The sequence below is a fragment of the Lactuca serriola genome, chromosome 4 (genome assembly GCF_051521515.1).
Source record: "Lactuca serriola cultivar US96UC23 chromosome 4, Lser_US96UC23_V15, whole genome shotgun sequence".
NCBI classification, from domain to species: Eukaryota; Viridiplantae; Streptophyta; class Magnoliopsida; order Asterales; family Asteraceae; genus Lactuca; species Lactuca serriola.
The window spans coordinates 49,349,096-49,373,682 of record NC_136411.1 but is presented as its reverse complement, the minus strand read 5'-3'; positions in this window follow the sequence as shown (position 1 = coordinate 49,373,682).

Here is a 24,587-nt window from a genome sequence, read left to right as displayed (position 1 = left end):
ATAAAATTTCTGAAGTATTACTATCATTGGAAGAATCCTAAAGACATCAGGTAAGGAGGTCTAAATCCACCCCTTTGTGACAAAGGATTTATAGAAGTCTTAGGAGTATTCCATGGATTCGTGATATAAAATCAACAAACAGATGAATTTCAATTATGATTAAGTATCAAGCACGATCAACAAATTTTAGTGTATTTTCTTGAAAGGTTTCTGCTAAGGCTTGAGTATCTTGAATCAGAACTTTAGGTTCCAAATCCTTAACCTTTTCCAAGCATCAAATGGCCTTTGCTTTAAATATTATTCCTTTGTCATAAATCCTTCTTTTTAGTCTTTATTAAAGGTCTAAATGACTTATAAAAGTGTAGAACCGAAGAAGTTAACTCCTTGTAAGATTCACCGACCTATTTCACTTCAAATTCAAGGCTTTCACCAAGAATCTTGATCTTTTTGTTAGTAGATTCGAGTACTTGACCTTTAAACTCATCAATGGAGCCAATCAGATTGGAATGGTTCTTCTTATTATGGTCGGTAACATCAGAAATATTTTTAGAGAGACCTCTATTGCATCATTTACTTTCTTATCAAAATCTGAAATCAAAATATCAATCTTCTTATCTTGATTATCGAGACAAAGAAGAATATTTTCCGTGGAAGAAACAAAGAATGTTTCGGTAGGTGATGAAGGAATAACAGAAGAAGAACGAGTAGCAAGATTAAGCAATATATTCACATTCTTGTGTAAAACCTTATATTGTTTTATAGACATGATGACATTATCATCTAAATCATCCTCATCATCTTTAAAAGTAATTACATCAACAGAAAAAAAGGATCATCTAATTATATATCTTATTCTTGTTCTTTGAGACTAACTTTCCGAAGAACACAAAAAAGAGACATTTAAAGTATCTTCAGGTTGCGTGAGATCTAAATTTTCTATCAAAGGATCATTTCGAATACTTGAGAGACATTCAATGTATCTTCAGGTTATAGAGATGGTGGGAACTAAGTATCTAATTCAAGATGAATATCATGATGTGTGACACTTGTGTTCACTTTAGAAGTTTTCGTAATGATGTCAACATTGTGTGTCTCCTTACTATGTGATTCAATAGAGGCAACATGTAGAGGCACAATAGATGAACAAATCATAGAAGTAGGAATAGATACCGCAACAAGTATTGGATGATTTATTGGTGATGTAAAGGTAGTAGTATGTATTTCCGAAGTAGGACCACCATGTTGAATTATTGTTTTTTTATCAGGATCAGACTTAGTTGATGATGGATCAACTATATTTGGTTTTTTTGATACATTGATTTTTAGCTTCTTAGGTTTCAAAGATTCTCCTTTCTTGTTCGTGTTTTGAATAACTTCTTTGACATGAGAAAAAAACATGTTTTCTCTTACCCCTTGTTTCTTTAGTTGGTCAACATCAAGATCTTCAAGAAAGGTTGTGTATGATATGGAACTATAATCTCAGACATATACATCTATAATAGAGGTGAACTTTTAGGAACCCTATTTAACATTTCTTCGGGAATTCTCCTAATGAAAGAAAACTTATATTGAGATGTAATTTAGAAGGAATAGTAAAAGTGCTAAACTCCAAAAGAGGTGGATCAGGATCAATAACAATCTGAGCATATACATAAGATAACCAACAATCAACAACTAGAACTGATGAGTAGACAAATTCCAAAGAATTTTACCATTATTCAAATTGTTAGTGAATTCACTCCAAAACATTGATGTATAATCCACCTTAGTATCATGATAAACCCCATAAAGAACATAAAGAAACAATTGTATAGTAGAATCAAGACTTGATATTCAGCCAGTGAGACACCAAATTAACACTCTAAAAATGTAATTCTAGATAAACAGAAGTCTGGGCTTTTCAGTTGACTAATCAATAGGGGTGTGTTTGGGGCAATTTGGTTCGGTTATTAGCCAAAACCAAATGATAGCCATTATAAGTGGTTAATGCATCGGTTAATATTCGTTTTGGTTAACAGATTAAGTCGATTGATGGTTATGGTTGATGATTAATATTGGTTAACCATAATGGTCAAAAATGACATAAAAATAAAAAGATAATTTGAAATAAAAAATGAAAAACATAAAGTACATTGCTATAAAAAGTGAATGATTAATTTTCTATAAAAAGCGAAAAACATAAAATAAATTATCATAAACATTTGTATAACTACATTAATAATAGAAGATTGTATCCAATCGAATTAAAAATAATTACTATTTAAAAATCCAGTTCCTAATATAATTACATATCATATATTTAATATTTTATTATTTTAAAACCATTTAGTAATATTATTGTTCGCTTAGATTTATATTTGTTTGGTTTTAGATGAAAACAATAACCAAACCATATGTACTAGGTTAATAAAATTTAAAACCGCATCATCTCTTTTAGTAATGGTTCAGTTATATTGGTTAATTTAGTTTTGGTTCAATTTTTCGGTTAATGTGATCACCCCTACAAATCAAGGTCATGTAAGGAGTATGACCAATCTTGTTAAACATGGAAATGAGATCTATAGTAGTTGGAGAATAGAAATCACTGCCAACAGAAATTTTCAACATCCTACCAAACTGATTTTTGGCAGTTTATCAGAAGTTTCAGTCTCAAAGAACAATGTATCATTCTAAGCATTGTATTTGGCTATATAAAAATCATGGTTTATCCACTTCATAGGAACTAAAACTGATTTAGTAAGAGCATGAGAGATAATGGAGTTATGGAGACAATCAATCAACATAACTAATAATCCAAGATAGTCGGCTTGAGTCAAATTTACAAGTAAATTGTTGGATTGAACCTTGAATTCTAGAATCGAACCAACCTCTTTCACGTGCAAATGAAATGATATCTGGCGTAGCGATGTCAATGATAGATTTTGAAAACATGATGAAATAGAGTTGGATTTTTGAAGATAAGGAAATGAGAAAGTTTGAGAAGTGGAGGGAAAAGGTGTGTGTGTGTGTATATATATGTATATACATACATACATACATACATATATATATATATATATATATATATATATATATATATATATATATATATATATATATAACTTGATCAAATCATAGGTATCATCGTTATCATAAACTTAATTTTTTATTCTTTAAAGTTTAGATGATCACTATATTGGGGTTTCTCCCATAATTTGTATCAAATATTTTACAAATAAACCCTTACGCTCCATCCAGAGTTTACTAATGGAATAAAAGAAACGAAAACGAAAGAAAATAAAAGAATGGTAATTATATTCCTTTCCTTCTTCTCCAATTCCTCCTAATTTGAGAGGACGGTTTCTCAGGAAGATTAGCAGAAATCTCCCTTTTGTTTCTCTCTTCTCCTTTCCAATAAATAAACTCCAGAACAATGATTTTACCCAATTTCGCACTTCCTTTCGTTTCTATCTTTAAATGAAATTCTAGAGCAATGAATTAACCACTTTGTAATTTTAATAACATAATGATTTTTTTAATTTAAATGAATCAAGCGTTTTATCACTAATAAACATAGAACTCCATTAAAACATCCAAAATTTATAGTCAATATAATAAATGAAGTCAATAAACATCAATTTGAATTAGAACCATTGAACCCAAGTATAAAAGTCTAAATAAGACTTATCCATACATAGAAATCAAATTCAATTGGATGCATGAATGAATTCATGAAGTCGTGGTTCCGGATCCACTAGTGAAGCTTCATAATTCAATCAATAGCTAAAGAGATGAACTTACATCATTATATTATTGTTACAAGCTTATAAATCAACACCAAACTTGATCTATTCTCCTAATTTGTCATCCATCTCATATTTTTAGAATGGTTTTTAACATCTAGAATCGTAAGCATCAAGTTGAAGCTAGATTATACATTCCAAGCTCTATCTTCATCCTAATAAACTTGATTTGATCTTAATTGTTTAATGGAACTACATAAATCTCAAATAACCTTAAAAATGTTATATATTTGCTCTATTTATCCATAGCCATGTTCCAAATTAAGGAAACAAAGATAGCTTGTAAAGATTAAACCTAAAGTAAAGACATTTCACATAAACGACCCCTAGACTTTCAATTGTCCAACATTTATCACAAAAATTTTTTAGTCAATAAGAAATCTGTGACATTTTGATGTCAATGTCATTACAGTTTAGGGTTTATAATAAGAAATCTGTAACATTTTTTAGTCCAAGAGTAGTATGCTGAGCGTACGTTGTGTATGCTAGGCGTACAACTCGTACATAGGGAGTATGTGAAGAATGTGAAAACCCTAAGCTGTAGGGTTTAGTCCGTATTTAAACCTTATTATAACCTCATGTCTCATTTCTAAATTAGTCCAAGAGTAGTATGCTGAGCGTACGTTGTGTATGCTAGGCGTACAACTCGTACATAGGGAGTATGTGAAGAATGTGCAAACCCTAAGCTGTAGGGTTTAGTCCATATTTAAACCTTATTATAACCTCGTGTCTCATTTCTACATCAGGCTCCCTCTACGAAAAACGATCCCAAGCAAACCCTAAGTGAGAAGAGTCTATTTGGAGGCCATTGAAGTGTTTTGGAGGTGTTCTCGAAGAAGTAGAGAGTGGTCAGAAGAGCTTGGAGCTTGGAGGCATTTTGGATCTGAGATCACCTTCTTGTTAGTGTGCAACCTCCAGGAGGTATAAAGTTCTCATCTTGATTACACAATCTTGTAGATCTAGACATTTTTTTCTTTAAGACATTTTTTGTCCTAAAAAGGGTGATCTTGAGCATGGTAAGTTCTTGAACCAATAAGTCGTCCTTTTAGATCTTAGGAGGGGTCTTAAGTCATAAAAATGTGGTCTTGATGGTTAGTTTTTCTCCATGCATACTATAGAGGGTCTTAATGCATTAAGATGTTTAGTTTTTGTGTTTTAAGCACTTAATGGGCATGAAAAGTCATAAAGTTGGAAACTTTTTGACTCCTGAGGATATTTTAGCTTTGAATATGTAAGTAAAATCATTAAGTCAAAGAAATAAGTGTTGAATGGGCTAATATGAGGGCAACTGCATACGCTGGGTGTATCGCAGGGTACGCTGCATATACACAAATATGGCGCCGATGCCTCATACGGTTGTACACCCCATGTATGAAGGCTGAGCCAACTCAGCTGTGTTGACTTCGTTGACTTGCTAATTTTGACTAAGGATGACCAAGTTTTACCTAGGGGTATTTTGGGTATTTTGGATTGTTTCTGAAAATTGGTCATTTGGATGGATATGTGACGGTTAGATCTGGGATTTGGAGTCGAGACGAGACCTCATAAGCTATTGTTCAGATTGAGATGTGAGTTTTCCTCAGTGTACTTTCGGGTCGTAGGCACCAATGTCGGCCCATTGGATTGATATCTTGGTTTACCGTATGTTGCTATACTATAGTGATATGTTAGATCTGTATCCTAATTTATAGGATGTTGCTATGCGGTATTGATCTATAGATCTACTTGTTTGCATGTTAATTGATTATATGTTTATTTGTTATGTATATGTCCACATATTGTGTTGAGTTGAGATTGTACTACTTTGTGTTGTAGCTAACAAACTAGGGAGAATTAAAAGATATGAGTTAAGGACCCGATTGGTATGACTGACTCATATTGAGGGCTCGGGAGCATTCCATATACGAGCCGAGGGCTCTATTGGCATGCTAGACTTACACTGAGGGCCCGAGGGTATTCCAATCTGATGAATGAGTGGACCCGTTGTATATTGGCATTCCAGTCCGATGACTGATTAGGCCTGGGGTAATCCAGAACGATGGTTGTGGACCTGGGGGTAGTCTAGGCCGATTACCGATTAAACCCAGCATGCTTGTTCGTTTATGTTATGTATTTTGTGTGGTGCTACTTTGGGTTGGGGGGAGGGGGACTCACTAAGCGTTGGCTTACAGTTTTTATTTATGGTTTTAGGTGCTTTTGAGGATCGTTGGAAGGCGAAGGTGTGACTGTACACATCCTGATTTTATGTTGTTGATCTTGGGATACTCTATTTTGAACTATGTTTTGGAAACAATGTTTTTGTAAAAAATTTGCAGTAAAAGAAAAAGACCCTTTTACGACGCGCAAACCACGACACTCATTTATTTATGTTACGCAAAAGAGAGTGACATTAAAAAAGTGTCGTCTCTTCAAAAAAATTAAGGATTTAGGTCATGCATTATTGTGTGCCCTTAAATTAGTGTCCAAACAAAAAAAACACGGAGGGCACATGTGTGTCATCTAAGGACGTCGCTTTATAAATTTTGGTGGAATGCGCGTTCCATCCTTTAATAGCAGGGGGGAATGAAATCCTAAAAAATTAATAACCCCGCGTTTCATCCATCTTTTAGGGTTTCCATGTAAACCTTAGACCTCATTTGCAGGTTTTGTTCTCTGATCAAGTTGTTGCTGTTCGGGAAGGAATAGGGAGTTATTCCTCTCCACCAGCCGATAAACTTCACTCTCTATTTCTCCTTTTCTATGTAAACCCAAAACCTGTGACAACCCGATATTTCAACTCTTTGTAACGACCAAAATGGGTCAAGTATTGTAACCACTTCTGAATAATAAAAAGTTACTTTCATAATAAAATGTATAAATAAGTTCTACTTAAATTCCTTCTATGATTAAATTTCTTTGAACCATGATCGTACGTGAAAAGAACGCCCAAATCCGACTTCATATAGCAAAGTTATGATTTTTCCAAGTACGGCTTAGCAACAGACAGCTAAAAACTCGAATCGGTAATCGAGCGACTTTTGGCCGGAATGACCTAAACGAGAATCGAAGGTCTCGACAATGGTATTCCAGCGGTAAAAAGTCTGGCAAAAACCGACATCAGATAAAGAAGTTATGAATTTTCTAAGAAATTCCTTAAACACGATGGATTTTTAATAAATAATAAAAATATAATTTTGGAATTTGCCGACGGAGTCTAAACGAAAGTTGTAGAGCGTAGTCTCACCTACGCGAGGATATAAAGACCATCGAAAACGGAGTTCGTATGAAGAAGATATGAATTTTTGAAGTTTATTAAATAAATTAATTATTTATTTAATTCAAAATTCGGATATTATCCGAAGGGGAGTCAGCATCCTCCTCCGAAGTACGCGCTGCGTACTCCTATACGCCCCGCGTAACCGAGGGGATTGGCCTCTGATCGTCCACGTCGCGCTATCCGAAGAAACCGACCCATCCGACCCGTCCGAAGCCCCGACCCGTCCGACCCGACGTCCCATCCGACCCGCGTACCCAGCAACCCGTCCCATCCGAACCGAGGCAGTCGAGGCTTCGATCATGCATGACGTACGCGTACGCGCTGCGTACGAGCGTACACCCCGCGTACCGAGGCAGACCAGACTTACTATAAATAGGATGCGAGGGTTTCCAAAGAAAGGGTTCATTTCTCTTCTCTCTCTCTCAACTTTGCCTCGTTTTCCGTGTCCGTTCAAACCCGAAGCTCTGGTCTTTTTGGCTCAAGTCCCGAAAGTCGATTTTACTCCCGAGATTCCCGAGAATCCCGAGGAAAATCCGTTTCCCGAGACGAAGCTCTGCCCGGTTTTCCATCTCGCTATCTCCAAAACTTTCAAGTGAGTTTCATACCCCTTAATCAACCTTTTTAATTATTCTAAATACTTTTATATGCTTTCAAGGGGGGGGGGGTTACAAGTAAAACACACGAGTATTATCGTGTGTTACATAAAGAAACTCTTTTATATACTGTTATATATTCAAATCACATGCGATTTATAAACATTTAAAGGAACTCTTATATATATATATATATATATATATATATATATATATATATATATATATATATATATATATATATATATATATATATATATATATATAACATATGTCACAATAGCATTTTACCTTTTAAAATAAAATGTTGTTGTAATGCATGTATAAACTAAACTGTTCTTAGATTTTTCTTGTCTATCCTAGACTCTACACCAAAAATCTATACTTTCATAAACAAGTGATTCCTTTTCTCAATATTTCTAAACAAACAAGACACGCTTTTTGGAAACTATAATAGGTATAGTTTTACGAACAGATTTCTAACTCTTATGTACTAGAATCACATATTTCAAGAAGCTCACTTTCGTATACAAGAACAAACGTAACATTTTAACAAGTAGATCTGTTTTTATACCACGGATTTGTGAGACACTAACTTCATGTACGTTCGAGTACACATTTCAAGTCCTGTATTATATACCAGAATCCCTTGGAGGGGGAGCATGGTGTTTGTGTATAGATCTATACGGGCTTGACAACCCGCGCCCTGACTGTTAGCTGCAGTCCACCGTTTGGGGTGACAAACGTCATAACATTTCAACGCCTGAAGAACGTTGTGTATAGGCATTCAGAGTCAATAGTATGGTTATAAAACTCACAAGGGGTATTAAAAATGCATTGATTTACAAGGTTTTCAAACTCATTGGTTATTTTACATTTACATACATCTTTGGAAACAAACATTGGTCTTGAGTGAAGGCTACTTTTATACTAGTAGAAAATATAGGATTTTCTAAACACAAACAAACAAAGATAAAACATTTCATTTCATTCAAACATTGTCACTTAAATACTTATGAAATTCACCAGCTTATATGCTGATCTACTCTTTCAAAATTTCTTGTATGTCCCAGGAAATCAGTAATTTCAGGTATTCATTTCGCTTTTGTTGAAGGGATGCTGCGGCGCCAGTTTAATCTCGTATTTTTGACATCATATTGTAATTGAGTTTTGAACATGTAACTTTTGACAAATGTAAACTTTCAATTATATATATGATGGTTGTATTGCTTTCTTTACTATGTATTCATTTGTTACATTACCACATGAAGTCATCCGCCCCCGAACGTTTCCGCCGTTCAGGTTTGGGGGTGTGACAGATTGGTATCAGAGCAATGTTTATAGTGAACTAAGTATATCGAACCACATAAGATATACAAACTATAAATGCTTAAGGGACTAATACTCTCTGACAAAACAAATTTTCTTATTACACTTAAGCAGCATTTCGTTCAACTTAATTTGATAATTCATTTAAGTACAATTACATGCATACCACAAACTATTTTCATGTTATACAACTATACAAGTATTTAGACAAGTTGACACTACGATTGAGACTCGATATATGTAATCAGATTTTGGACAAATATAGCATGATCAACTATATTTGCCCAAGATTGGACCAACGTATATCGAGGAATGATCGTAGTAAGCAACAAGTCAAAACTTACCAAACCATTACAAGAATCAAACACAAGAATTTAAATACTATAGGAGTATTTGCTACCTAAACTAGTTTAACTTACATGTTTTACATGTTCCGACTTTATTCAATTCTTATAACCCTATTTCTCGTACAGTCAAATGGCTGGATTTCACCACCCTGGCGACCCCTACTTTCCCAACCAAGGCAACGGAGGATGGATCGAAGATGATCCCGAAGAGGACGAGGAACCCATAGAAGTGGGTGATGACCCCGGTACCGACTCAGAGCCGGAAGTTATCGATCCACCACCCATTCAACCTCCCGTCTTCGTAAGGAACTTTCAAGGACCGACTCCCGTCTGGGGAAGTCACCTCCACCATTGGAGCCAACAGCAAAACCTACGCCCTCCCTACGGCATGTGCCGGGACTTCTATGATGTTCGCGGCGGAGGTTCGGCTGATCGAGCACTCCCGGTAATGGTGGGTAAGTTAGCCAATCAGTCCTATCAGTCTGGAGTACAAGCTAGTCGACTCCGGGATATCAACGTGGAAGTGCAGGTTCACACTTCTGACATCCGTAGGCTGGACAAGATGCAAGACAACGCCCAATTCCAAGCTGAATCGTTTCAAGCGCAAATGATTGCAGCCCTCGCCGAACTAAGGGAACAACAAGCCGCTTTCGATAGGCGTCTAATGGAGTCAAAGCAATCAGATACGGAGTCAAGCTCCAAGAGCAACCTTCGACGCAAGTAGTGCTTGTCAAGGACTCAAATTTTGTTATAGCTTAGGACCTCGGCTAAAAGTCTTTAAATTTCTCGAACTTTGTAATCGGAGACCCTTATAGGGGTCAAATTTTCATGATCGTTGTAACAAATTTTATATTAATATAAGTGTCACTATTACTACTATGTTGAGTATTTTGTTCGAACATTGAATGGTCTTTGTGAACCCAAATACTTGTTTCATACCTTCGGTCTTACAAATAACTTTCATCCTTCTATTTTAAGATTCATCTGTTGTTGAACTATAGCGATTTAGTTCATGAGACACATACATTTTCCATTCTATGAAATTCTTATCCTTGTCTTTGCAATCTATAGTTGAAGGATGCCTCCACGTAGGAATCCAAGGCGAAACAACGGTGAGGAAGCACCTATACCACCACCACCTCCACCACCCCAATTTGATGCTGTAATGTTTCAAGCAGCAGTCACCGCAGCGGTAGCAGCTGCCATGTCACAGATCAATAACTCAAGTGCTAATGGCTCGGGATCTGGCACACACCCATCTAACCATGGCGAGAGTCATGGACCACCTCGAGAATGCACCTATAAGGACTTCACTAATGCCAAGCCCCGGATGTTTTATGGTACTGGTGGTGTGATGGCCCTGAGGCAGTGGATCGAAAGGACGGAGGCAGTCTTTGAAATCTGCTCCTGCCCCGAGCACAGCAAGGTCAAATTTGCAACTTTCACCCTTCTTGATAAAGCTTTAACTTGGTGGAATGGCCACGTTAAAGTACTCACCCTAATCGTGGCAAACTCCATAAACTGGGAGAACTTGAAGGCCATGATGATGAGAGAATACTGCCCACGGGGAGAGATTCAAAAGCTTGAACACGAGCTATGGACTCTCGGAATGGTGGGTACCGACATCGCTACTTATACCAACAGATTCTGCGAACTGGCAATCCTTTGTCCAGATATGATTGCTCCCGAGAACAAGAAGATAGAAAGGTACATCTGGGGACTGACGCCCCAAATGCGGTCAAGCGTGTTAGCTTCTAAACCTAACACCTTTGAAAGTGCTAAGGAACTGGCACAATCTCTGATCGACTACGGAGGTCATCAGAACTCAACCACTTCTGCACCAGCGCCACAGAAAGGAAACAACGACAACAACAACAACAACAACAACAACAACAACAACAACAACAACAACCACCATGGCAGGAAGAGAGCGTGGATTAAAGGGAAGGGTGGGTCTTCTCATGAATCCGCAAAGAAACAACTGGTTTCAGTAAATGCTGCCATTGTACCTGTTACAGCCCCTACAAATACCTACCCAACAAAGCCTTATATAGGCAACCTCCCAAAATGCACCAAATGCAATTACCACCACCATGGACCTTGTCGAGATATGCAGTGCGCCAACTGCAGCAGGAAAGGGCACACAGCCCGTTTCTGCAAGGAACCCGCAAAGCCGATCACTCAAGTTCCCGGTGCGGGTGTAGGGCAGGCTTGCTACGGTTGTGGCGAGGTGGGCCACTACAAGAGAAACTGTCCTAAGGCAGCAGGCACCGGAGGTGTGGGACGAGTTTTGGCAATAGGCCACGACGAAGCTGTAGCTGACCCAACTATAGTTGCTAGTACGTTCCTTCTCGGTAATTCATACGCATGCATATTATTCGATAGTGGAGCGGAGAGAAGCTTCGTGAGTCAAAACTTTATTCATTTACTTAAACCTAAACCTAGCAAGTTAGAAAATTCATTCACTGTAGAGATGGCCAATGGAAAAACTGAAAACACAAATTGCATATACATGGGCTGTACGTTAACATTAGACGGCCATTCTTTCCCAATCAATCTCATGTCGGTTCAAATTAAAAGTTTCGACGTCATAGTCGGCATGGATTGGTTGAGTCTTCTTCGCGCCGACATCATGTGCTTTGAGAAAGCAGTCCGTCTTAACCTCCCTAACAACGAAACATTAGTTATCTATGGCGACAAATCTAGTGCAAACCTTCGCATCATTTCGTGCATCCAAGCTCGAAAGTGCTTACGGAAGGATTGTCGAGCATTCCTAGTGCACATCGTCGATACAAGTCAAGAACTGAAGGACATCAAGAGCATCTCGGTAGTACGCGACTTTCCCGATATCTTTCCAGAAGAACTACCAGGATTACCACCGCAACGCCAAGTCGAGTTTAGAATCGACTTAATTCCAGGAGCTACCCCAGTAGCGAAGTCGCCTTATCGTCTTGCACCAGCAGAGATGCAGGAACTTTCCAGTCAACTTAATGAACTCCTTCACAAAGGATTCATAAGACCAAGTTTCTCACCTTGGGGAGCACCGGTCTTGTTTGTAAAGAAGAAAGACGGATGGTTCCGTATGTGCATCGACTACAGGGATCTGAACAAACTTACTGTCAAGAACCGCTATCCTCTACCCCGTATTGACGACCTATTCGATCAACTTCAAGGGGCGAACTACTTCTCCAAAATAGACCTGCGATCCGGATATCACCAATTACGAGTTCTAGAGGGGGGCATTCCAAAGACAGCCTTCCGAACTCGTTATGGACACTATGAATTCGTGGTGATGCCGTTCGGATTAACCAATGCACCAGCAGTATTTATGGACCTAATGAATAGGGTATGCCGCCCTTACTTGGATCAGTTCGTCATCGTCTTTATCGATGATATACTTATCTACTCTCGAAGTGAGGAAGAGCATAGTCAACACCTACGAAAAGTCCTAGAAACACTGCGAACGGAGAAACTCTATGTGAAGTTCTCTAAATGCGAATTTTGGATCCGAAGAGTCGAATTTTTAGGTCACGTTGTTAGCGAGAAAGGTATACACGTGGACCCCTCCAAAATTAAGGCTATTGAGAACTGGTCGGCACCAAAGACACCTACAGAAATTCGTCAATTTCTAGGTCTAGCTGGCTACTATCGCAGATTCATAAAGAACTTTTCGAGCATTGCGAAACCTCTTACTTCATTAACCCAGAAAGGTGTGGCCTTTGACTGGGAAGCGAAACAAGAGAAGGCATTCCAGACACTAAAGCAGGCCTTGTGCACCGCACCGATACTATCCCTCCCCGAAGGGATAGAAGACTTCATAGTGTATTGCGATGCTTCAAATCAAGGACTTGGTTGTGTTCTTATGCAGAGAGGGAAGGTTATCGCTTATGCCTCCCGACAGCTTAAGACACACGAAGTGAACTATACGACGCACGGTCTCGAATTAGGAGCAGTGGTATTTGCTCTGAAGATCTGGAGGCACTACTTATACGGAACAAAGAGTACTATTTTCACCGATCACAAGAGCCTTCAACACATTTTTGATCAAAAGGAACTCAACATGCGACAACGACGATGGGTCGAGTTACTGAATGACTACGAATGCGAAATTCGTGATCATCCTGGCAAGGCCAACGTAGTAGCCGACGCCCTCAGTCGGAAGGAATACACTGGTCGGAGGGTCAAATCTCTGACCATGACTATCCATTCCCACTTATCCACACAAATTAAGGAAGCACAAATGGAAGCTTTACGACCTGAAAATGTGGCTTACAAGCTTAACCTACCACGCGAACTTAGTAACATCCATCCAACCTTCCACGTCTCAAACTTGAAAAAGTGTCTGTCCGACGAGACTCTTGTTATTCCACTCGACGAGATCGAGATCAACGAGAGCCTCAACTTTGTGGAAGAACCAGTAGAAATCATGGACCGAGAGGTCAAACAAACAAAACAAAGTCGCATACCCATCGTGAAGGTTCGCTGGAACGCCAAGCGGGGACCCGATTTCACATGGGAACGCGAAGATCAGATGAAACAAAAGTACCCTCATCTCTTTCATGTTCACTAGTATCTTTACTACTTTAAATTTCGGGACGAAATTCTCTCTAACGGGGGGATGATGTGACAACCCGATATTTCAACTCTTTGTAACGACCAAAATGGGTCAAGTATTGTAACCACTTCTGAATAATAAAAAGTTACTTTCATAATAAAATGTATAAATAAGTTCTACTTAAATTCCTTCTATGATTAAATTTCTTTGAACCATGATCGTACGTGAAAAGAACGCCCAAATCCGACTTCATATAGCGAAGTTATGATTTTTCCAAGTACGGCTTAGCAACAGACAGCTAAAAACTCGAATCGGTAATCGAGCGACTTTTGGCCGGAATGACCTAAACGAGAATCGAAGGTCTCGACAATGGTATTCCAGCGGTAAAAAGTCTGGCAAAAACCGACATCAGATAAAGAAGTTATGAATTTTCTAAGAAATTCCTTAAACACGATGGATTTTTAATAAATAATAAAAATATAATTTTGGAATTTGCCGACGGAGTCTAAACGAAAGTTGTAGAGCGTAGTCTCACCTACGCGAGGATATAAAGACCATCGAAAACGGAGTTCGTATGAAGAAGATATGGATTTTTGAAGTTTATTAAATAAATTAATTATTTATTTAATTCAAAATTCGGATATTATCCGAAGGGGAGTCAGCATCCTCCTCCGAAGTACGCGCCGCGTACTCCTATACGCCCCGCGTAACCGAGGGGATTGGCCTCTGATCGTCCACGTCGCGCTATCCGAAGAAACCGACCCATCCGACCCGTCCGAAGCCCCGAACCGTCCGACCCGACGTCCCATCCGACCCGGCGTCCCATCCGACCCGCGTACCCAGCAACCCGTCCCATCCGAACCGAGGCAGTCGAGGCTTCGATCATGCATGACGTACGCGTACGCGCTGCGTACGAGCGTACACCCCGCGTACCGAGGCAGACCAGACTTACTATAAATAGGATGCGAGGGTTTCCAAAGAAAGGGTTCATTTCTCTTCTCTCTCTCTCAACTTTGCCTCGTTTTCCGTGTCCGTTCAAACCCGAAGCTCTGGTCTTTTTGGCTCAAGTCCCGAAAGTCGATTTTACTCCCGAGATTCCCGAGAATCCCGAGGAAAATCCGTTTCCCGAGACGAAGCTCTGCCCGGTTTTCCATCTCGCTATCTCCAAAACTTTCAAGTGAGTTTCATACCCCTTAATCAACCTTTTTAATTATTCTAAATACTTTTATATGCTTTCAAGGGGGGGATTACAAGTAAAACACACGAGTATTATCGTGTGTTACATAAAGAAACTCTTTTATATACTGTTATATATTCAAATCACATGCGATTTATAAACATTTAAAGGAACTCTTATATATATATAACATATGTCACAATAGCATTTTACCTTTTAAAATAAAATGTTGTTGTAATGCATGTATAAACTAAACTGTTCTTAGATTTTTCTTGTCTATCCTAGACTCTACACAAAAAATCTATACTTTCATAAACAAGTGATTCCTTTTCTCAATATTTCTAAACAAACAAGACATGCTTTTTGGAAACTATAATAGGTATAGTTTTACGAACAGATTTCTAACTCTTATGTACTAGAATCACATATTTCAAGAAGCTCACTTTCGTATACAAGAACAAACGTAACATTTTAACAAGTAGATCTGTTTTTATACCACGGATTTGTGAGACACTAACTTCATGTACGTTCGAGTACACATTTCAAGTCCTGTATTATATACCAGAATCCCTTGGAGGGGGAGCATGGTGTTTGTGTATAGATCTATACGGTCTTGACAACCCGCGCCCTGACTGTTAGCTGCAGTCCACCGTTTGGGGTGACAAACGTCATAACATTTCAACGCCTGAAGAACGTTGTGTATAGGCATTCAGAGTCAATAGTATGGTTATAAAACTCACAAGGGGTATTAAAAATGCATTGATTTACAAGGTTTTCAAACTCATTGGTTATTTTACATTTACATACATCTTTGGAAACAAACATTGGTCTTGAGTGAAGGCTACTTTTATACTAGTAGAAAATATAGGATTTTCTAAACACAAACAAACAAAGATAAAACATTTCATTTCATTCAAACATTGTCACTTAAATACTTATGAAATTCACCAGCTTATATGCTGATCTACTCTTTCAAAATTTCTTGTATGTCCCAGGAAATCAGTAATTTCAGGTATTCATTTCGCTTTTGTTGAAGGGATGCTGCGGCGCCAGTTTAATCTCGTATTTTTGACATCATATTGTAATTGAGTTTTGAACATGTAACTTTTGACAAATGTAAACTTTCAATTATATATATGATGGTTGTATTGCTTTCTTTACTATGTATTCATTTGTTACGTTACCACATGAAGTCATCCGCCCCCGAACGTTTCCGCCGTTCAAGTTTGGGGGTGTGACAAAACCACATTATGCGGCTGTAACTCTTCCTCCCTTTCGTATTTTTGGAGCTTGGCAGCCATAAAGTGGTCAACGATGTCGACTATCTTCTTGTATCCACCATTTTCTCCCTTTGAGACGTTAAACACACGCCATCCCAAACTTGGAAGAACTAGGGCTTTTGTGCTCTGGATCTCACAAGAAACAAGTTTTCCTCGTCCCTACCCTCACCCATCCAAATTCCTTCTTCTTCAAATGATTATACGTTCTTACCTCTCAACCGTACCTGAATCAATATCTATGTCTCTCTTATGTCTATTCTCTCAATATCTCTCGCGCTTTCCTATTTACAGCCAGAGTTTAAGAGCGAAAATAAAAAAGAAGAAAGAAAAGATGTGCTTATTCTTCCTCTGGTTCGATCACAACCCTTCTTCTCCCTTCTTATTATTTCTTTTTTTATTCGATTTGCAGGTCAGGGTGTGAGGTGGCGTTCGAAGGTTGTCACGGGGTTGTAAGGAGATGATGGCTGGTGATTGTTCGGTAATGGAGAAATAAGAGTGTTTTTGTGTGAGTGATTAAAAAACTTTCAACAACTCCAAGTGCAGAAGCCCTAAAATTTTAAACAACTTTCAGAGGGAAAAGGGAGAAAAGAAAAGAACAGTGTATCGAGAATCAGGAAAAAGAAGTGGAGCAATAACCAAATCCATCCTCGATCCCTACCAAATGCATGTAATATTTTCTCACGAGATCGTCCAACTTTCTTTTGTGTTTGCTGATTCTTCCTTTATAACTTTGTGTTCATCACTCTTTCTGTCATATTCGTCTTCATTTGTATTTCCAAGTAAATTGTCATTATCCTAATTATGAAATTAAAGCTAAAGAGAAATTTTAGTTTTCCAATTGTTTCATGTTGCGTGATTTGATTATATATATATATATATATATATATATATATATATATATATATATATATATATATATATATATATATATATATAGGGTTTGATTCATTCCCCTGAAATTTAGGGTTCTAGGTTTGCAAAGATTTAATTAACATGAGTTATGTAATGGGACAATCTGCTGGTCCCCATATATCTTCTTATGTACTCTTTTAGCATGCTATTAAGGAATCCAAATGAGAGACCATCTATGATTTATTTATTTATTTATTTATGTGATTAGGTGTAACTTGAGGCTATGAGGACAGAGTATGCAAATGCTCAGTTAGAATGTAGTGCAGCTGATGAACGTTCCAAGTTATTGGCTTTTGAGGCTATTGGATTTGATGAGAAGGTATAATTTTAATTAACTAAAGTTAAAAATAAAAAAAAACAATTCCATATCTTTTTCAGATAGTATGTATATATTCATAAACATGTGTCTTTTGTAGGCACTCAGACTGAGGTCTAAAGAGCTATAACTTCAAAGAAATCCGGAAAACTTGGAAGCTAAAATGTCCTCACAGAACTATGTTTTGACCTTATGAATTTAAAGTACTACTCTGTTATTACTATTATCTAAATATTCGTTTAACTAATAACTACAAGTGCTGGTTTATGAAGATATTGAATCATAGAAAGTACAAGTTTCAGTCATTAAATACCTGTAATAATTCATTATTCAATGATTCAAAACAATATATTGTCTTTTTATGTGTACCTTTTTTTTATGTGTCCCTTCTGGTCCTAAAATCCAATCCAATGAGTAGAAAATCGTTGTTCAAGTTTGAACCATCCATGATCTTCTTAAAGATGAATATGATGAAGATCTTTTTGAGTATTATGCCACCTCATAGCTTCTTTTGGTTTCTTTAGATGGGAGTGTGAAATTATTTGGGGAGCCATCTTTATACACATCACTTGATCCCTCCCCTGATCAGAAATACATTTTACTGGTATGAATACTTACTTGAAAACCTTGATCAATTGGTACAATAGAGAATGAATGGTGTTGTAAGTTGTTATATAATAAGTAATTATATTATATTTTGGTAAAGGGTGGAGATACAAGATGTTGGTGATGCCAAAGTAGAAGTTTCACCTCGTGACATGTAAGTAAAGTCTTATTAGTCCATTATGCATCATATTCCTCAACATTTGAATCTGATATGATATGTGACATAGAGATACGGGTGAAAAGAAGAGAATATGGCACAACGACAATGAGAAGTATTATGAGAGTGTGGTCGCTCTGATGTTGGACTAGAAGGAAGGGGAGTTGCAGGTGAATGAGTTGAAGGTCCGGGCCTCCAAAGAGTCTAACAAACATTGAGGTTTCTGTGATTAATAGATATTGATATAATTAAGGTAATTGTTATTTGTTAGTTTTAATTAATTATTAATATTTGTTAGTTTTAATGGTTAATTAAGGTAATTGTAATTATTAATAGCTAATATTTGTTAGTTTTAATTATCAATATCTATTAATAGCTAATATTTGGAGGTCCTGACCTCCAAAGAGTCTAACAAACATTGAGGTTTCTTATTTAATTGTTATTTGTTAGTTTCAATTATTTTTTCATTTCTTAATTTTATATGGATAATGAGACACACAAATAAATAGGAGTACAAAACTTCAATTTTTTTTCTTTCTTGTCTAATAAGTAATAATGGATTTAACCAAAATGGGGTTTTTGAAAAAACTATTTACAAATCTAGTATAGTTCTAAAAATATTTACTAAAATAGTGTTTTTCTTCATTTTACTTCTATTATTCAGTTTTTCTTATTATCTTTTTACTTTAAATATCTTTTTTTTACTATCTTTTTAATTTTATTTTTAATATCTGTTTTCTTCTTTTTCTAAAAATCAGTTTTTTTTACAAAAATGAATATTTATATATATGACTACATGTCTTATAAAAAATATATCTTAATTAATATCATAACGATATATTAGATGTAAAATCAACGTAATATATAACACGAATAATTTTTTTTTTCACTCTACAAGCTAAGTTTATCATGCTGCTACTACTACTACTACTAGTGATGATTTATTTTGTAATATGTTATTAGAGGACTTGTCATAGATAAAGAGAATGGCAACTTGGTGAAGGCTGACCGATTTGGTGATCTGAAGAGGGCTATGCATGGTACAAAACTGCTATCCACCCAAGCTGTAAGGTGTGGCCTTTAACCTTAATATTATGAAGAGGACTTGTCGTAGATAATTATTTTTACTTTTTATGTTTTGAATCATTTGGTTGTTAACTGTGTGCTTCTGAAAGTGAGTTGTATGGGAGGGAACTGGTGGACCAACAGAATGAAAGTCGGTGGGAGTTTCTCATGTGCAGGTAGGTAGTCGCTCTGTTTTTTTTCTTTTTTTTTTAATATATAAACTCATTATTCCCACCATCAGATATGTGACATCTTTCCAGTTTTAGATAATAAAACTAATTTGATCCATTATTGTTGTATTTCAGATGGTTGACAGATTGGATGAAGGGATTATTTCACCGGATCTTGGCGTACTTGATTATGAAGGGCTTTAGAAGGCAATAACAACACTTTTTTTCTAATAAAATACTTTATTTTGTATGTTGATTTTCATCAGTGTATGAATTTTTTCGATTGCTTCAGGCTGTTGGTAAGGCCCTCTTTAGGGCTCATGTTAAAGGTCAACTAAAGGTAAATTTATAATTAATTTAAGCCTTGAATAGTAGTAATATTATAATTAATTTTATGCTACAGAATGAGATAATGTCGAAGCCAGAGCTGTTTGTAGAGCCTGATCCAGAGCTACCTTTATCACTTCTTTATCACAGGGGCATCTGCAACTCCAAGTCGAGCAAACATGTCTAACAACATGCAACAAATGTCAGAACTTACTGGATCTGCTTTGGAGCAGCTTGCATTACAAACACTTGCATGATTCAATTTCAAGGTGCATTCAAAATTTGTATAATTCACAAATTAGTTGTAAAAATTGCAAAAGTCAGCAGTGCACAGGGACAAAAAATGTAGTTTATTCAATTTACTATTATTTACCATTACAATTTCATGCATGTAGGGCCATAATCTTCTTCAATTTGCAGGAGATGATGGAGCCACAAGGAAAGATGTTGCTCTTGGCTGCTGCAAGAGATAATGGAGCCCAGTAGATCCAATGGCTGCTCTTTGTTGCTGTAAATTAGTTGTAAGTTCTTTCTCATTTACCATTACCTTTTTTTTTTAAATATATGTATATGTGGTAGGATCTTCAAGTTCAGAAGTATGCAATATCAGTGGCTGGTAGATTATCTAAAAAAACCCTGCATATGTTTTTCCAGCACTTCAGCATCGCCTTATTCAGTTGTTAACATATATTGCACAAATGTGAGAACTCAATTTTCTTGTCACTAACTTTTAAATGTTTAATAATATATTATTTAAATACCTTCTCTTTATTGCTCTTATTTTTCAAACAAATGCAACTAACATTCCTTGTTTGATTCTTCTATTAATTATATTAGCATATTAATTTTTTTGACTTTTATTTGATCAGGTCACAAGAATTATCGGAGTAGGGGTTCATTAGTCTTAAAGAATTATGAAAGGGAAAATGCAACTCTACTTAGTTGGAATTTGATGTTTATAATCTTTGTGTATATCTTTGTAGCTAGTATAGCATTACTTTGAAGAAGGTGTCCCTTGATACACAATGTAGTATTAGGTTATATAGTTAGGGAAAACCTCTTAATAACAATGTACAGTTAGATCCCCTTAATATCAATGTATTACAATTTTTTGACATGATGTTATTGGATGAATTTGATTGTTTTGGTATATATTTGTTTACATATTTTTGTATTATGCATAAATGAGTATCGTAAAGACGCGTCGTAAATGCATATCGTAAATGGTTATTGAAGTTTATAACACACAAATGCGTGTTATCTTCATTTATGACAGGGGCTTCCTTGATACGCATTGTGTGTTATAAACACTCGCGTCGTAAGGTTACGACAAGCAAATACGTGTCGTCTTCCTTTATGACACGCCCTTCCTTAATACACATTGTGTGTCATAACTGCGTGTCGTAAATGTGTGTCACAAACGCGCGTCGTAAATGCGCATCATCTATAGACGATGTGCAAATGCGTGTTGTCTCTCGTTATGACAGGGCCTTCCTTGACACAGATTTGCGCGTCCTCTGAGCGTTTTACGACACACATTGCGCGTCGTCTGAGCGTTTTACGACACGCATTGCACGTCGTAAAAGGCTGTTTTTCTAGTAGTTTTGATTAAGAAATGGGTTGATTTGAAAAGTTTAAATTGGTTGTGATTTTTGAGATGTTACAAGTTGGTATGAAAACCTTGGTTTGAGCGAATTGGAGGAACACCCATGTGATTCTAGTCTCAAACAAAGGAACTGCGAGGATTTTAAAAATGATTTTTAAAATTGTTTTAAAAATAATCATGAAAGGATGTGATGTGTACAATCATCCGGAGTCAGTAAATAGACCACAAATTACGACACTATTATTTGCTATTATGATATGTTAGAATTGCATGCTAGTGATAGGCCAGTGATCTTCAGGACTTGCATGATAGAATTGTTTGGTTATATGATGCCTGATAGCCTATGGTTTCTTCTTTATATGGAATTGACATCATTACTGTAGTTGCTTAGTGTATGCATCTAAATTGTACATAACTAAAATTTCATAGCCTGAGAATTTTTTATTTAGCCTTATGTATTGTTCCTTGTTTTGTTGTGGTCTTAGGGTAGAATGAAGTATTCGACTGTCTATACGATCCAATGTTATGTATGATTAGCATATACGAGTGCTGCAGGGTTGATGGAAATTTCATGGATAAGTTATGTGGAGTCAACTGACCCATTTAGGGATGTCTAGCCTTTCTCTATGAAGTGAGAATAGGGTGTATGCGTATTCCAGTGAGTGTTGTTAGGGTTGTTGTGATGATCCTCTAAGATAAATACGGGTAGGTGTGAAAGGTAGTATGGGCCCATACTATTGGAAGCACAAGACCTGTACGCATAACATGGAAGTCACAACCCCTAGGGTTTTGTTGGGGGAATGGTCCCTAGGGTATGATATGCATTTTATCTGATATCGCCATGGTTTATTTTCATTATGGTGGTTACGAGGAGATTTGATTCATGATTTGCATCAAGAGACGGAGCAGGTAGTCGAGATGGGCCGGGATTAACTGAGGACTGGGTTAGGGAGATACTTTGTGAGGAGGTTTTTTTTGTTGTCCAGGAGTAGATACCGGAGTTGTTTGTTTCTATCAAGACCTCTATGATGGAGTTCTTTGATGACCGATACAACGCACTTTCAAAGGCTGATGTTGTTGCAGCCATTGTAGTCGTTGCTGCTGCGGGGATTGGTACTGGGAGGGCTTTCCAGTACCACGACTTCGACAATATGAATCACTTGCTGTTCGACGGGGTTTATGATCCAATCATCGCCATGATGTGGATATCAGATATTGAGGGATGTTTCTTTACTTGTAATTGTCATGCTGACCATAGGGTCAGGTGCGCTCTAAACCTTCTTAGGCCCTAGACTCCAGAGCAGAGGGTTGCAGTATCATGGGAGCAGTTCTCTTAGATGTTCCACTCGAGATATGTTCCATTTGTGTAACGGGAGAGGCTGACTCTGGAGTACTTCGATCTGAGATAGGGGACCATGTCGGTGACAGAGATCACCAAGATGTTTACAGATAGAGCTATGTTTTGCCATGAGTATGTTGCTTCTGAGCAAGCTTGAATGACTCGGTACTTTAGCATGCTTAAGACGACATTCATCAGTTTGTGTCCATACAAAACTATGGATCATTGGTGGAGTTTCAGGAGGCCGCTAGGTGGCGTGAGATTAAGTTGGAGCTCTAGACGAGGGAGCAGAGGTAGGCCTTGTCGCAGTCGCAGCCCGAGGCGAAGTAGTTCAAGGCTGCTGATGTTACATCTAGGAGTCAGAGGGGCCGCACTTTTGGGAATTGTGGAAAAGTTCATGATGGTGCTTTTCGATCTTCTTCTGGATGCCACAAATGTGGCAGGAAAGACGACGTTGTGAGGGACTGCCGTCAACAGGCTACAGTACCCAACACTAGGATTTTTTTATCAGTACGACCAGGTTGGTCATATGAAGGCCAACTGTCCCTTGCTTGCGGCTAGGTCAGCGCAGGCTCCAACGTCGGCTGCTCTAAGGATCATGGATGGGAGACAGGGCAGGGCGGAGCCCCCGAGGACTCGAGGTTGTGCTTTCTAGCTCACTGCATAGGATGCAAGGGCGACACCAGACTTCGTGATGGGTATGTTTCTATTTGTTGTTTTGTCGATTATTTTATGGTATGCATATATTATCATTTTGTTAGGTAACTTCCTAGTGATATCTTTGCCTGCTCTTATGCTTTTTGACTCAGGTACGAGTTGGTGTTTTGTATCCCAAAAGTTTAGTATGGAGTTTGATATGCCCATTGGGGAGTTAGAGTGTCCATTGCGGGTTTCTATCGCCAACGAAGACGGGGTTGCTTCATCAAGAGTGCATCAGGATTGTGTATAGTATATCATAGGGGTGCCTTTTCCAATTGATTTGATCCCTATTCCTATGGGGGGATGTATGCGTGATTGTGGGGATGGTTTGGTTGAGCCGGTTTGGTGCCATGATCGATTGTGATGGCCAGCGAGTAGTTATTCAGACTCCAAGTGGGGGAGAACTAGTTATCTATGGAGAGGGTACCATGGTTGGTTTAGGGTTTTATTCAGCAGCCAAGTCTCGATAGTATACTCAACATGGGTTTGCTGGTTATCTTGCTTATATGGTTGATACTTGGGTAGTGAGTAGGTTTCGATTTCATATGTGCTATTTGTTAGGGATTTTGTCCATGTATTCCTGAAGGAGTTACCTGGTGTGCCTCCCGAGATGAAGGTTGAGTTCAGGATTGATCTAGTGCCAAGCATGCCTCCGATTGCCAAGGCGTCATACTGCTTGGCACCACACAAGATGCAGGAGTTGTCATCTTAAGTTCAAGAGCTGTTAGGCAAGAAGTTCATCAGACTAAGCAGTTCGCCATGGGGAGCGCTGATACTATTCGTCATGAAAAAGGATGGTTCACAATGGATGTGCATTGATTACCAGGAGTTGAACAAGTTAACAGTGAAGAACCGTTATCGTCTTCTATGGATTGATGACCTCTTTGATCAACTGCACGGTTCATCTTGGTTCTCCAAGATCGGTTTGAGGTTGGGGTATCATCAGGTGAGGGTGAGAGAGGAGGACATAGAGAAGACTGCACATTATGAGTTCATGGTGATGCCATCTGGTCTCACCAACGCGCCTGCATTGTTTATAGATTTGATGAATCGAGTATTCAGGATGGTGCT